This window comes from Sorex araneus, chromosome 5 (assembly GCF_027595985.1).
Source record: "Sorex araneus isolate mSorAra2 chromosome 5, mSorAra2.pri, whole genome shotgun sequence".
NCBI classification, from domain to species: Eukaryota; Metazoa; Chordata; class Mammalia; order Eulipotyphla; family Soricidae; genus Sorex; species Sorex araneus.
Genome location: NC_073306.1, coordinates 180622229 through 180635901, shown reverse-complemented (window position 1 = coordinate 180635901; position 13673 = coordinate 180622229).

Sequence of the window (13673 nt, the reverse complement as noted above, 5' to 3'; positions counted from 1 at the left end):
ATCCAGGCAGAGATTAAAGTTGCGTGGACATGAGTCCAGGCACATGGAGTTGAAGCCCCCCTGAAGCTGGAAGAGGTGAAGGAAAGTCTCCCACTAAAGCCTACATTGGGGAGTATGGCTCTGCGGTATCCCCACATTCAACATCAGAGCTCAGAGCTAAGCTGCCGTTGTCAGAAGGCCTCCGTGGAGGCGCTTCAGAGAATGTGCATCCATCCAGGGCGTTTCCGTACAACAACTAGGTGAAAACAGGCTCCCTGGGAGTAACGGTGATGACTCGTGGCAGTCCCCAGGTGAGCTCAGTGCCCAGGTCTTCTTTGAGGAGGAGTCAACCCTGAGCCTCCTCTCAACTTAAGAAATGCCCCCATTGGAGCTGGAGTGATAGCGCAGCGGGTAGGGTGTTTGCCTTGCACGCGGCCAACTGGGTTTGATTCCCAGCATCCCATATGGTCCCCTGAGCACCACCTGGAGTAATTCCTGAGTGCAGAGCCAGGAGTAACCCCTGTGCATCGCCAGGTGTGACCCCCACCCCCCAAAAGAAGCCTCCATCCAGGCGGCCTAGCACCTTTTCAATGTTGCCTTACAAGTGGGAGTCAAGTTGAGGTCTTCTTCCTCTGACTCCTTTAGATGAAGGTGCAACATAATTTTACTCCTTTTTATTTTGGGGGTACTATAACTCTGCTCAGGCTCACTCCTGGCAGGGTCCAGGTGAACATACTCAGTGTGGGGAATTGAACGCTGTTTGGCTATGTGCAAGGCAAGTACCTTATCCACAGTACTATTTCTCTGGTTCAATTTTGATTTATTTTTGTTTAAGCTTTTCCATCTGAGCGATGTCCAGACATATAGCACATCCTGAGGCCCTTGAAGCAGTATCAGGGGTGAGGAATTCCTGGCTATCTGTCCTATAACCTCAATGCTCTCGTGATTCTATTCCAGAATCATTTTGGGGCCAGAGAGATAGTACAGCAGGTAGGGTATTTGCCTGGCATGCAGCTGACCTGGGTTCGATCCTTGGCATCCCAAATGGTCCCCCAAGCTCAACAGGAGTAATTCCTGAACACAGAGGCAGGAGTAACCCCTGAGCATCACCAGGTGCAGCCCAAAAACCTAAATAAGACCATTTTATTTAGTGAGTCCAGTAGAGACTAAGGCTGGCACAGAAAATGCTGAGGGTCCGGGGCCAGCGTCAGGCTGACTATGAGGGCTGTGAGACTGGGCAAATGGACGCCTGGTCATTAACTTTGGCGTTTATTCTAATTCTCAAGGGGTGGAAACTTTGAGTCGGCAATCTTCTCTTTCTTTTTATTTGTTTTGGGGCCACACCTGGCAGTGCTCAGGGCTTCCTCCTGGCTCTGTGCTCAGGGATCACTCCTGGCAGGTCTCAGAGGACCATATGGAGTGTTAGGGATGGAACCTGGGTCGGCCACGTGCAAGGCACGCTCTCTACCTACTGTACTTTCACTCCAGTCCTGAGTTGACAATTTCATAAGAGTTTATTGACCAGCTCCTGAAGCCTGTTACTTCTTACAGGGCAATCAGTTGGAGTTTGCATCCAGGGATGACTGTGCCCTAAGCCCTCGGTCTCAGCATTCTGGTCCATTCTGTTACTTCTTACAGGGCAATCAGTTGGAGTTTGCATCCAGGGATGACTGTGCCCTAAGCCCTCAGTCTCAGCATTCTGGTCCAAGAGAACCCCAAGCCTACAGCCATCAACCTTTCACATTGGTGAGGGTCGTTTCCCAAACCCTGAATCTCCTGGTTGCGTCATTTCGGGAAGAGCTATCCCAATCAGCACACTCTGATTTCTTGCCTCACTGCTCATCACTTCTTGTTTACTGTGGAATAGCTAAAACTCTGAACCTGTCAAGGGACAATTCTTTCTGCCCCACAAGGCGTAAGTTAAGTGGAACCATACCTTTGCTTTCTTCCCAAACCACTGGGTGGAAGCAATTTTCAACCTCCTGATCATGCAATGCACGTGCAGAAACTCCCCCGTGTGCTCGAATGTGCCTCTCAGAAAGGACATAATGTTCTGGCCTGGATTTTATCTCCTGAAGACAAGCACCGCGCTCCAAGAGTGGGAGCTCAACCTTCAACCACGGCTTGAAACAAATTCTAGCTCCCCCCATTTGACGCACGCTGCTGCAGCCACGACACCACGCACTGGAAGCAAATATAACAGCATGGGGGAAATGCATGGGCTGTGACTAAGTGAAAAAAGCCACTTACAGGATAGAATGTACAGTATGAGAACGACTAAGCAAATACGTCCACAGTCATAGAAACGTCTGGAAGGTTCTACTCCAAATGTAAACATTGATGAAATAACACAGCACCACACAGGTGCAATGCTTCTGTTTGTGTGAGATGCAAGAGCGTCTGCTGGAGAGAAGTGCACGACTCCAGCCCGGGCCGAGCTGGGCTGGCCAGCAGCCCTGTCTTATGCCAATTGTGGATGGCACCCTGTAGATGGGCATCAGGATTAGGGTGATTCCAAATGTTCTTCAAGCCTTTTTCCCCCCCTATTCTCTAAGAGTTCTTCATTGAGTATGTAAAACAGCTTGTCTCTATCTTTTCTTTAAATAATGCTATACGGTGGAGTTGAAAAGAAAAGCACATCTTTTCAACTCCACCGTTCTCCCTGCACTAATGTACACCTCAGAGACCTGGGCCCTAAGCAAACAGGATGAGAAGGCTATGCAGGTATCCCAAAGAAGAATCGAAAGAGCTATGCTAGGAGTATCATGTCTCACTCAAGTGAGAGAAGGAATCCAGAGTTCCGACCTCCGTCGATGATCAAGAATCAGGACGCTGTCTCATTTGCCAAGACATCAAAAATCAGATGGGCCGGACATGTAATGCAATTCAGAGACGACCACTGGACTAGAGCTGTTACAACTGGATTCCACAGGACATCAAAAGACCGCGTGGCCGCCCACCAAGGAGGTGGTCAGACTTCTTCGTCAAAACCCTGAATGAACAGTTTGAGGCATTTCCTGTCTCTGGAGCAAGTAGATATCATTGGGCTACACTAGCACGCAACAGAGACAAATGGAGATGTTACTGGCGCCCACTCCAGCAAATCGGAGATCAATGGGAAGACAAGTTATACAAGTGATACAATGTTAAACATTCTTTAAGTAATGTTTAAAGTACAGAGGGTTGGGCGTTTGCCTTGCACGCAGCCAACCCGGGTTCAATCCCCAGCATCCCATATGGTTTACCAAGCACCACCAGGAGTAATTCCTGAGTGCAGAGCCAGGAGTAACCTCTGAACATCGCTAGGAGTGTCCAAAATAGTAGAAAATAAAGTATTTTAAGATGTTTTTGGAAAGGCATTAAACCCATCTGGGGACAATTGACATCTTTACTAAACTGATTCTTCTGACTCACTAACACGGTATGTCTACTTAGGTCCTTTTTATCAACCCCACCCCGTCTAGCACCAGGGTTTATCAGAACCTATGTGTGCTTCGTTAGACTTACTCCTAGAGCTGCACCTTGGGGATAACAATTCTATTGCCTATTTTAAAGTTTTGGTTTTCTAGTTGATCTGCACACTTTTTGTTTGTTCTGTTCTGTCTTTGAGCCACTCCTGGCTGTGCTCAGGACATTCCTCTGACTCTGCGTCTAGGGATCACTCCTGCCAGTGTTGGGGGACCCTGTGGGGTGCTGGGGATTAAAGTGGGGTCAACAGCATGGGAGGAAAGCTCCTTAGCCCTTGTATTATCTCTCCATTCCTGACTCTGACTTCTTATCGGCTATCCAGCCTAAAACCTTTGTGGGCACTTGGAGAGGCCAATTCACTCCCTTACCAAAGTTCTTTCTAGAATTAATTTTTTTTTTCCTTAGCCGAATTCCAAATCCTCAGCTGCCCACTTTAGGAATGATAATTCTCAGTTGATGATTCAGTGATAATTGTTCCTGAGGTAGCACAGCTGAAAATTGTTCCTCCCAAATTAGAAAAGGTTACACTTCTAGAGAATAGATCTTGGTCTGGCAATAAGGTATAATTAATCACATCATTGAGCTAATGACCAAAAATAGCTTCCAAAAAGCAACTTAATGCTGGATAATTCTTTTTTTTTTTAAGAGGGTTTGATGGGTCCAAGATGCTGCTGGAAGAGACACAATGGCTCAAGTTAAGACAACCCTATGTTACAGGGAAAATAAAAGTGGGTGCCAGCTGGGTGTTGGGTGCTGGTGTTCAGACTGGATGATGCTCACTGCTGTCCATCTTTTATATGTTCCTGTGCTCTGCTTAGCTCTTTATTCCGTAAGTGGTGCCCTTTAAGACTGAATAAATAAATAAATAAATAAATATATTGACCGCTGAGAATACAACTTTGGAGACCTGGAGGGTTTTTGTTTGGCCGTTTTGTCTTATTTTAACTTATTTTCACGGTTTTGCCTTCTGCAGCGTAAACTACATAATTAAAATCTTTAAATAAAATTACATTTCTAATTTTTTAATAAGACATGTTTAGTAAAAGGTGTTTGGAAGATGCAAATGAGCAAAAGTAAGGAACTCTCTCCCTACCCGCCCCCCACCCCTGCTCTGTGTATTTGGAGGTCACACTCAATAGGTCTTGAGGGCTTGGTGCTGGGGGTCACGCGTGGTGGTGCTTGGAGAATCACACAGTATCCGGAATCAAACCTGAGTGTTGGGGGGGCTGGAGCAATAGCACAGCGGCTGGGGCGTTTGCCTTGCAAGCGGCCTACCCGGGTTCAATTTCCAGCATCCCATATGGTCCCCTGAGCACCACCAGGAGTAATTCCTGAGTTCAGAGCCAGGAGTAACCCCTGTGCATTGCCGGGTGTGACCCAAAAAGGAAAAAAAACACCAAAAACCTGAGTCTTGGAGTGAGAGAGATAGTACAGTGGTTAGGGTGTGTGCCTTGCATGCAGCCGACCTGGGGCTCAATCCCCAGCATCCCATATGGACCCCAAGCACTGCCAGGAGTAATTCCTGAGTGCAGAGTCAGGAGTAATCCCTGAGCATCACTGGGTATGACCCAAAAAAGAAAAAAAAAAATATATATATATATATATATAAATAAAACGTGAGTCTCTTGCATGCAGAACAACACTCCACCCTTTGAGTCATCTCCCCAGCCCCTCATTTTCTTTTAATATTTTTTTTCACTAGGGGCCACACCCACTGGTGTGGCACTGGGGATCAAACTCAGCCCCTCACATACGCGAGATAAAGATCCTACTCCTGGGGCTGGAGCAATAGCACAGCAGGTAGGGTGTTTGCCTTGCACGCAGCCGACCTGGGTTCAATTTCCAGCATCCCATTTGGTTCCCTGAGCACCGCCAGGAGTGATTCCTGTGTGCAAAGCCAGGAATAATCCCTGTGCATCACTGGGTGTGACCCAAAAAACAAAACAAATAAATAAATAAATAAATAAATAAAATAAAGCCCGACTCCCTATTAGCTCCCTGGACCCCTTGTTTTTTGTTTTATTATCTGTTTATAATGCTACAGAAACTCTGGAGTATAGCCTAACACCTCAATGTGGAAATAGGGACTGGAGCAATATTACAGCAGGTAGGGTATTTGCCTTGTATGCGGCCGATCCGGGTTCAATTTCCAGCATCCCATATGGTCCCCCAAGCACCGCCAGGGGTAATTCCTGAGTGCATGAGCCAGGAGTGACCCCTGTGCATCGCCGGGTATGACCCAAAAACAAAAAACAAAAAATCAATGTGGAAATAGAATTTATCACACTTACTCCCAAAGTTCAAGTGCCATTCCACTATGAGAAAAGACCCCTCTCCCCACACCCTACTTTCTCTCTGATAACATCAGACCAATAGTTGTCACCAACTCTAAGCGCTAGTCCTGCTGCCCTTGACTAGTTCCTTACATTCAGAGATGAGTGAGTTACCTTTCACTTCCTTCCTTCATTTCACAGCATCATCTCAAGTCTCACCATTATGATCAAGGCACCAGAGGCAGTCCCTGAGCACTAACGGTTGTGACCCAAAACCCAAAAAATTATTTACCATTTCATCCACTCTGTCCCGCGAAGTGTTTCTCCTTTCTTTAATGATGGACTACACATCATGACCTCTCTTTCCACTCAACTGTTGTCGGGTTCAATCCCCAGCACCAAGTGTTCTCCTGAGCACCCCAGGGACTCACTGGTGGCCCCTGAGCATTGTCAGGGTGGGCCTGGAGGTCCCCCAGCACCGGCTTGAGCATTGCTGTGAGCTGCCCTGACCATGAGCCACAGGTCTATCTGTCTGAGAATCACCAGGACTGGCCCCTAGGCCCCTGAGCACTGCTTGGGAGACTCCCCCCACCTCAAAATGTCATGTTTTATTACTAAAGAAGAAAGAGAAGGTACACGGTGGTCTTTGGTATGGTAGTAAAAGGTTTTAAGGAAATATTTTGCCTTGCCAAAATGTTGCTCTAAAACAGGACATGGGTCCCTTATCCAGGACCCAAGCTCTCAGAGCATCTCCAGGTCACACTCGCGCTTTCTGTGCAGACTTGTGCATTCCCTGCACTTCCCGGCACCTCCCTCTCTTTGTGGGCCAAGAGACGCATGGGGAGCAATAGTACACAGGGTGGGGTGCCCGCCTTATACACGGCCAACCTGGGGTCTATCCTAGAACTACATACCATCCCCTGAGCCCCACCAGGAATGATGTCTGAGTACAAAGTCAGGAATCAGACAGGAATCAGCCAGATATGCCCACTGTGTTGTGGTGTTGTGTTGTGTGTATGGGGGGGATGGGGGATGGAAGGAGAGAGAGAAAGAAAGAAAGAAAGAAAGAAAGAAAGAAAGAAAGAAAGAAAGAAAGAAAGAAAGAAAGAAAGAAAGAAAGAAAGAAAGAAAGAAAGAAGAAGGAAGGAAGGAAGGAAGGAAGGAAGGAAGGAAGGAAGGAAGGAAGGAAGGAAGGAAGGAAGGAAGGAAGGAAGGAAAGAAAGAAAGAAAGAAAGAAAGAAAGAAAGAAAGAAAGAAAGAAAGAAAGAAAGAAAGAAAGAAAGAAAGAAAGAAAGAAAGAAAGAAAGAAAGAAAGAAAGAAAGAAGAGAAAGAAAGAAAGAAAGAAAGAAAGAAAGAAGAAAGAAAGAAAGAAAGCACAACAGGAAGGATGTTTGCCTTGCACACGGCCGAACCGGGTTTGATTCCCAGCATCCCATATGGTCCCCAGGGGTGATTCCTGAGTGCAGAGCCAGGAGTAACCCCTGAGCACCAGAGTGGGATGTTGGCTGTGGTCCCCCAGTGGCCGAAAACCCAGCGATGCTGTCAGTCACGGCATCTGACGAGTGAAAACTGCCCTGCTCCCCTGCAGAGAACAGTCACCTGCCTTTGCTCCCGGCAGTCAATGACCGGAATGTGGCTTCCAGGAAAGCCTCTGTGTTCACAGGGGCTCCGAGAAGTGGAATTTAGAAGGGTCCAGCTCTAAAGCCTGGCTCGGGGGCAAAGGGACGGGGCAGAAAGAGAGTTCCCGTGTTCTCACTGGAAAAGGCTCCCTCTGCTGAGAGAACAGTGAGATTAGCTGCTGCTAGTGAACAGCCGCCCCGCGCAGGCAGCAGGCAGCTGGGCTCCCCGAAGCACCTCGTGTCACAGACATCCAGGAGGTGGGTGTCAACGGCCTCTTGACAGAGGTGGGGATGGAGGGTGAAGAGTCTCCCATTGCTCAAGCTAAACAAGTCATTTGCCCAAGAAATCCTGCTCCATTGCCCTAGAATGCAACCTGCTAATGTCCTTTCACCTCTCTGAAGCCTCAAGGTGCCTCACTTTCAATTCTGTGAGCCAGAGGCCTGCCAAGAGGGTCAGGGGAAGGAGGAGGTCTTCCTGAGAAGGCAGCCCCTGAGCAGAGAGTGAGTCTCTGATTAAAATAGAGTTGAGGGGCCGAAGCGATAGCACAGCGGGTAGGGCATTTGCCTTGCATGCGGCAGACCCGGGTTCAATTCCCGGCATCCCATATGGTCCCCCAAGCACTGCCAGGAGTGATTCCTGAGTGCAGAGCCAGCAGTAACCCCTGAACATCGCTGGGTGTGACCCAAAAAGCAAAAAATAAAATAAAATAATAAAATGCATTTGAGATTAGGCCAGAGCAATAATACAGCAGGTAGGGCATTTGCTTTGCATGCAGCCGACCCGGGTTCAATTCCCAGAATTCCATATGGTCCCCTGAGCACCGCCAGGAGTGACTCCTGAGTGCAGAGCCAGGAGTAACCCCTGTGTGTTGCCAGGTGTGTGTGACCCAAAAAGAAAAAAAAAGAGAGAGCGAGAGAAATGAACTGTCACGGGGGGCTTGGTGCTTCAGGTGTGAGCCCTGCCAATCCCCTGCCCGCACACTTCGTAAGGCGGCTTGTTCTGAAGCCCATGGTGCCATGAGGGAAGCTCGAGGCTCACATTGCGTGAACCAGGAGCATCAGCTCTTTTCTTGAAGGAAAAAAAAAACCAGAAATAGAGAGAAATAGAACAGAACTCCTACTTGACCGACAGCTTCAAAAGAATGAAAGGGCAAAACTAAACCTTACTAATAGGATCTAGTGGTCATAAAAGTGAAGGAAAACTCAAGGCTCACACCGTAATCCAGGAGCACCCAAGCAGTGCTCAGGGGCCCCAGTGATACTTAGCCAATCGGGCTGATGGCTGAGTGATAGGGATGGAAGGTGGGATGCTTGCCAGGCTTTGCAGTACCAGGGTGCACTGGTGCTCAGGGTCTTCTAGGGCTACACACGGTGATGCCCAGGAGACCTGGTGATGTTGGACCTGACCCTGACCACTGTACTATCTCCTGGCCCTGCCCCCGGTCATGCCTCTGCTCATGCTTCCTCACCACAGCCCTGCAGTGACCTTAGTTCTCATCTCTTGGATGGAGGGTGGTGCTCAGGGGCCACAGGTGAGGTGGTTCAGGACTGGGCCAAAGAAGGCAGTGCTACTGTGGTGCTCTGGGACCACCACGGTCACCCCAGAGATGCTCAGAGGACCATAAGGTGCCAAGGTTCAAACCAGGTAAGCCACATTCAGGGCAAGCACTCTACCCTCTCTACTATCTCTCCAGCTCCTTGCCTTTCTCTCTTTAATAATCTTCACTGTCACTGCCTAACAATACACTCTCTGGGGTACAGAGACAACCCTCTATATGCTTATGAGCCTCACAAGACCCACATCCAGAATTCCTGTAGTGGTCACTAGGTCCCATGATCTAGTGGGGTCCTGTGATCAGATTGACCCATCCACCTGAAACATTTCATCTTTATTAACCAAGAATATTAAGGTTCTATTTGACCTTTAGGAGCTACAGAAGATGTCACCTAAGAACCAGAGAGATGGTATGGGGGACAGGGTACTTGCCTTGCATACCAGCAATCCGGTTCAATCCCCACCATCCCATAGGGTCCCCCAAGCACCACCAGGAGTAAGTCCTGAGTGCAGAGCTAGGAGTAACCCCTGAGCATCTCTCTGCGTGGCACAAATACAACAAACGGGCTGGAGCAATAGCACAGCGGGTAGGGCGTTTGCCTTGCACACCGCCGACCCGGGTTCGATTCCCAGCATCCCATATGGTCCCCCGAGGACCGCCAGGAGTAATTCCTGAGTGGAAAGCCAGAAGTAACCCCTCTACATTGCCGGGTATGACCCAAAAAGAAAAAAAATAATAATAAAATAAACAATAAACAAAAAAAGTCACTTAAAATTATATAATCATTGGGGGCTGGAGCGATAGCACAGTGGGTAAGGCGTTTGCCTTGCATGCGGCCGACCCGGGTTCTATTCCCAGCATCCCATATGGTCCCCTGAGCACCGCCAGGGGTAATTCCTGAGCGCATGAGCCAGGAATGACCCCTGTGCATTGCCGGGTGTGACCCAGAAAGAAAAAAAAATTATATAATCATTAATCTCAAACATTAACCTTTGGGAATCTCTCAAGTTATTTTACCAGCAAATCTAAATGTATCCCCTTTGTTTTTTCTTTCTTAAATTTATTTTTATGAAGTTGTTCATGATTTATTACATTTAATAATCCAACCAGTACCATCACCAGTGTACCTTCCCACAACCATTATTTCCAATTTTCCCAACCACCCCTCAAACCTGCCCCTATAGCAGGCCCTGAGTAATTTATTTTATATTGCTTGTTATCATTCATGAAAAGTGATCAAAATATATTTCCTTTCAAGGCATGTGAATATTGTTGTATCTCACTATGGAGTCATTAAGCCCTTATAGAAGAAATTACTGATACGTTATCAGTTAAACCTTGTGTGTTTATATTTCCTTAATCGAGATCAGTTGCCTTCTACTTTACATCCATGCAATGTGGTGTGCTCTCCTGGGTCATCAGTGGTGTAGAGTTGAGATGTCACGCAGCCACAAATGCAAATGCAGCCATGCACCCTAAGAATTCAAAATTTTGAATGGATAATACAGTTGGAGTTAAATTTTTTTTATTTTTTTTTAATTTATTCTTTAATTAGTGAGTCACTATGAGGGTACAGATACAAATTTACACATTTTCGAGCTTGTTTTTCCCTCATACAATGTTCGCAAACACATCCCTCCACCAGTGCCCATTCTCCACCACCAATAAACCCAGTATCCCTCCCACCCCCCAATCCCATCTCCCCCCCACCCCACCCTGCCTCTGTGGCAGGGCATTCCCTTTTGATCTCTCTCTCCAATTGGGTGTTGTGGCTTGCAATAGGGGTATTGAGTGGCCATCGTGTTCAGTCTCTAGTCTACTTTCAGCATGCATCGCCCTTCCCGAGTGGGATCTCCAACCACATTTTACTTGGTGCTCCCTTCTCTATCTGAGCTGCCTTTTTTCCCCAGCATGTGAGACCAGCTTCCAAGCCATGTAGCCAACCTAGCTGGAGTTAAATTTTTAACTGGATGGTGACTTTGAGTATCCCAGATGACAGAGCCTAGTGTAGGGTCCAGAAGCATCTCTGCAACTTGTTAATCTCTTTCAAGATTTATTTATGAGTCTCTTGATCTTGGTGGATTAATGAGCTTATCTGGCCCCAGAGGCAGTTCATGAGCCTGACTGAAAGTATTCTCTTTTGTATTTGTTTTATGTGTCTATTCAGGCATTGTCTTTACTTTGCTGTTGGAAACACTATAGTAATTCCTATTAATATGTAATTCCACTACCCAACCACCGCCATGCTCCAGGCTGTTTTCCAGATACATTGTAAGACACTTCCTACCCATTTTCCATAATTACCACAACATATTTGATGGAGTTCAATCAGTAGGCAACAAATCAAAGCACTGTAGCACTGTCGTCCTGTTGTTCATCGATTTGCTTGAGCAGGCACCAGTAATGTCTCCATTGTGAGACTTGTTGTTACTGTTTTTAGCATATCGAATATGCCACGGGTAGCTTGCCAGGTTCTGCTGTGCGGGCAGGATACTCTCGGTAGCTTGCCAGGCTCTCCAAGAGGAATGGAGGAATCAAACCCGGGTCAGCCACGTGCAAGGCAACGCCCTACCCGCTGTGCTATCACTCCAGTCCAACAAATTATATATATATATACACACACACACACACACACACACACACACACACACACACACACACACCTCTTGGAGAGCCCAGCAAGCTACCTAGAGTGTCCCGCCCGCACAGGCAGAGCCTGGAAAGCTTCCCGTGGCATATTCGACATGCCCAAAACTGTAACAATAGGTCTCATTCCCCTGACCCTGAAAGAGCCTCCAATCGTTGGGAAAGACGAGTAAGGAGAGGCTGCTAAAATCTCAGGGCTGGGAGGAATAGAGACATTACTGGTGCCCACTCAAGTAAATCAATGAACAACGGGATGACAGTGAGGGATGACAGTGATACAGTGATACATTAACATGTAAAGGTTCTGACAATTCTTAATTAGAAGGAGAAAGGTTTTCTTTTCTTTTTTTCTTTTTTGCTTTATGGGTCACACCTGGCGATGCACAGGGGTTACTCCTGACTCTGCACTCAGGAATCACCCCTGGCGGTGCTCAGAGGACCATATGGGATGCTGGGAATCGAACTTGGGTCGGCCACGTGCAAGGCAAACGCCCTACCCGCTGTACTATTGCTTCAGCCCCAAGGTTTTATTTTCTATGATGAGCTTTAAAGAAGGCAATTTCCCAGGAATAGAGTTAAAAGACAAAACATATGAAAATAATTGTTTAAGAATGTACTTTTAAGACAATGGTTTCTTAATCTTGATTTCTTAATGATGACTCAGGCTAAGTATGCTTTATTTGCAAAGTACTGGAACAACTTATCAAAGTGCTTGATGCTGTGGAATGAGATGCTTCTCTCAATTAAGATCTAAGTGTCGGGGCTGGAGCGATAGCACAGCGGGTAGGGCATTTGCCTTGCACGCGGCCGACCCGAGTTCGATTCCCAGCATCCCATATGGTCCCCTGAGCACTGCCAGGAGTAATTCCTGAGTGCAGAGCCAGGAGTAACCCCTGTGCATAGCCAGGTGTGACTCAAGAAGAAAAAAAAAAAAGATCTAAGCGTCAAAAGAGAAATAGAATAGAACTCTTACTTGGGTGACAGCTTCAAAAGAACAAAAGAGCAAAACTAAACTTTATTTATAGAATCTAGTGTTCATAAAAAAAAAAATTCCTTTTTCAGTTGTCATGTCCCCCTCCAATTTTTCTCTAGATAAGGATATTACAATTCCATGAAACTATTTTAGTCTTGAACATATAAAATAAACAGTAGCATTCTAGCTTCTTTAACCCACTGGATATTTCACAGAAATCTTACTCTTTCACTTCAGTGATTCACTTACATTGAGTTATTCATAAAAAGCATTACTATATCGTATAATTAGAAAACAAATTTAATACTGAGGCAGTGATTTTTTTAAAGTAATTTTTTTCTCCACTGCTAGTCAGTGGAGAAAGAAGAAAAGAGGGATGGGAGGAAGGAAGGAAGGGAGGGAGGGAGGGAGGAAAGAAGGAAGGGAGGGAGGAAGGAAGGAAGGAAGGAAGAAAGGAAGGAAGGAAGGAAGGAAGGAAGGAAGGAAGGAAGGAAGGAAGGAAGGAAGGAAGGAAGGAAGGAAGGAAGGAAGGAAGGAAGGAAGGAAGGAAGGAAAAGAAAGAAAGAAAAGAAAGAAAGAAAGAAAGAAAGAAAGAAAGAAAGAAAGAAAGAAAGAAAGAAAGAAAGAAAGAAAGAAAGAAAGAAAGAAAGAAAGAGAGAAAGAAAGAAAGAGAGAAAGAAAGAAAGAAAGAAAATTGTTCAGTCCCTGGTACCCCATATGGTCCCCACTGAGCCCCACCAGGAAAGACTGTTGAGCACAGAGCCAGGAGCAAACCCTGAGTGCAGCCTAGTGTGGCCCCAGAACACAAAACAAAAGAATGAATTCGAATGATTTGGGGGTTTACTCCTGGCTCTCCACTCAGGAATTACTCCTGGTGGTGCTTGGGGGCTCATACGGGATGCTGGGGATGAAACCGGGTCAGCCACGCGCAAGGCAAAGCCCTCCCCGCTGTGCTATTGCTCCAGCCCCAAGTTGAGCCTGCTTTAAACACGCACACTGGACATTGTGCTGGAATGACCATGAGGGTTCTGGGCAGAAACAGGAGCCCCTGTAGCAGCAGACACTCAAAGAGTGTGGAAGGAGTGAGGGACCTGGTGGGGTCAGACCCTGGAAGTGCGCCCCTCCCCCTCGCCACCCCGTAGGCTTTCCCTGTGGAGT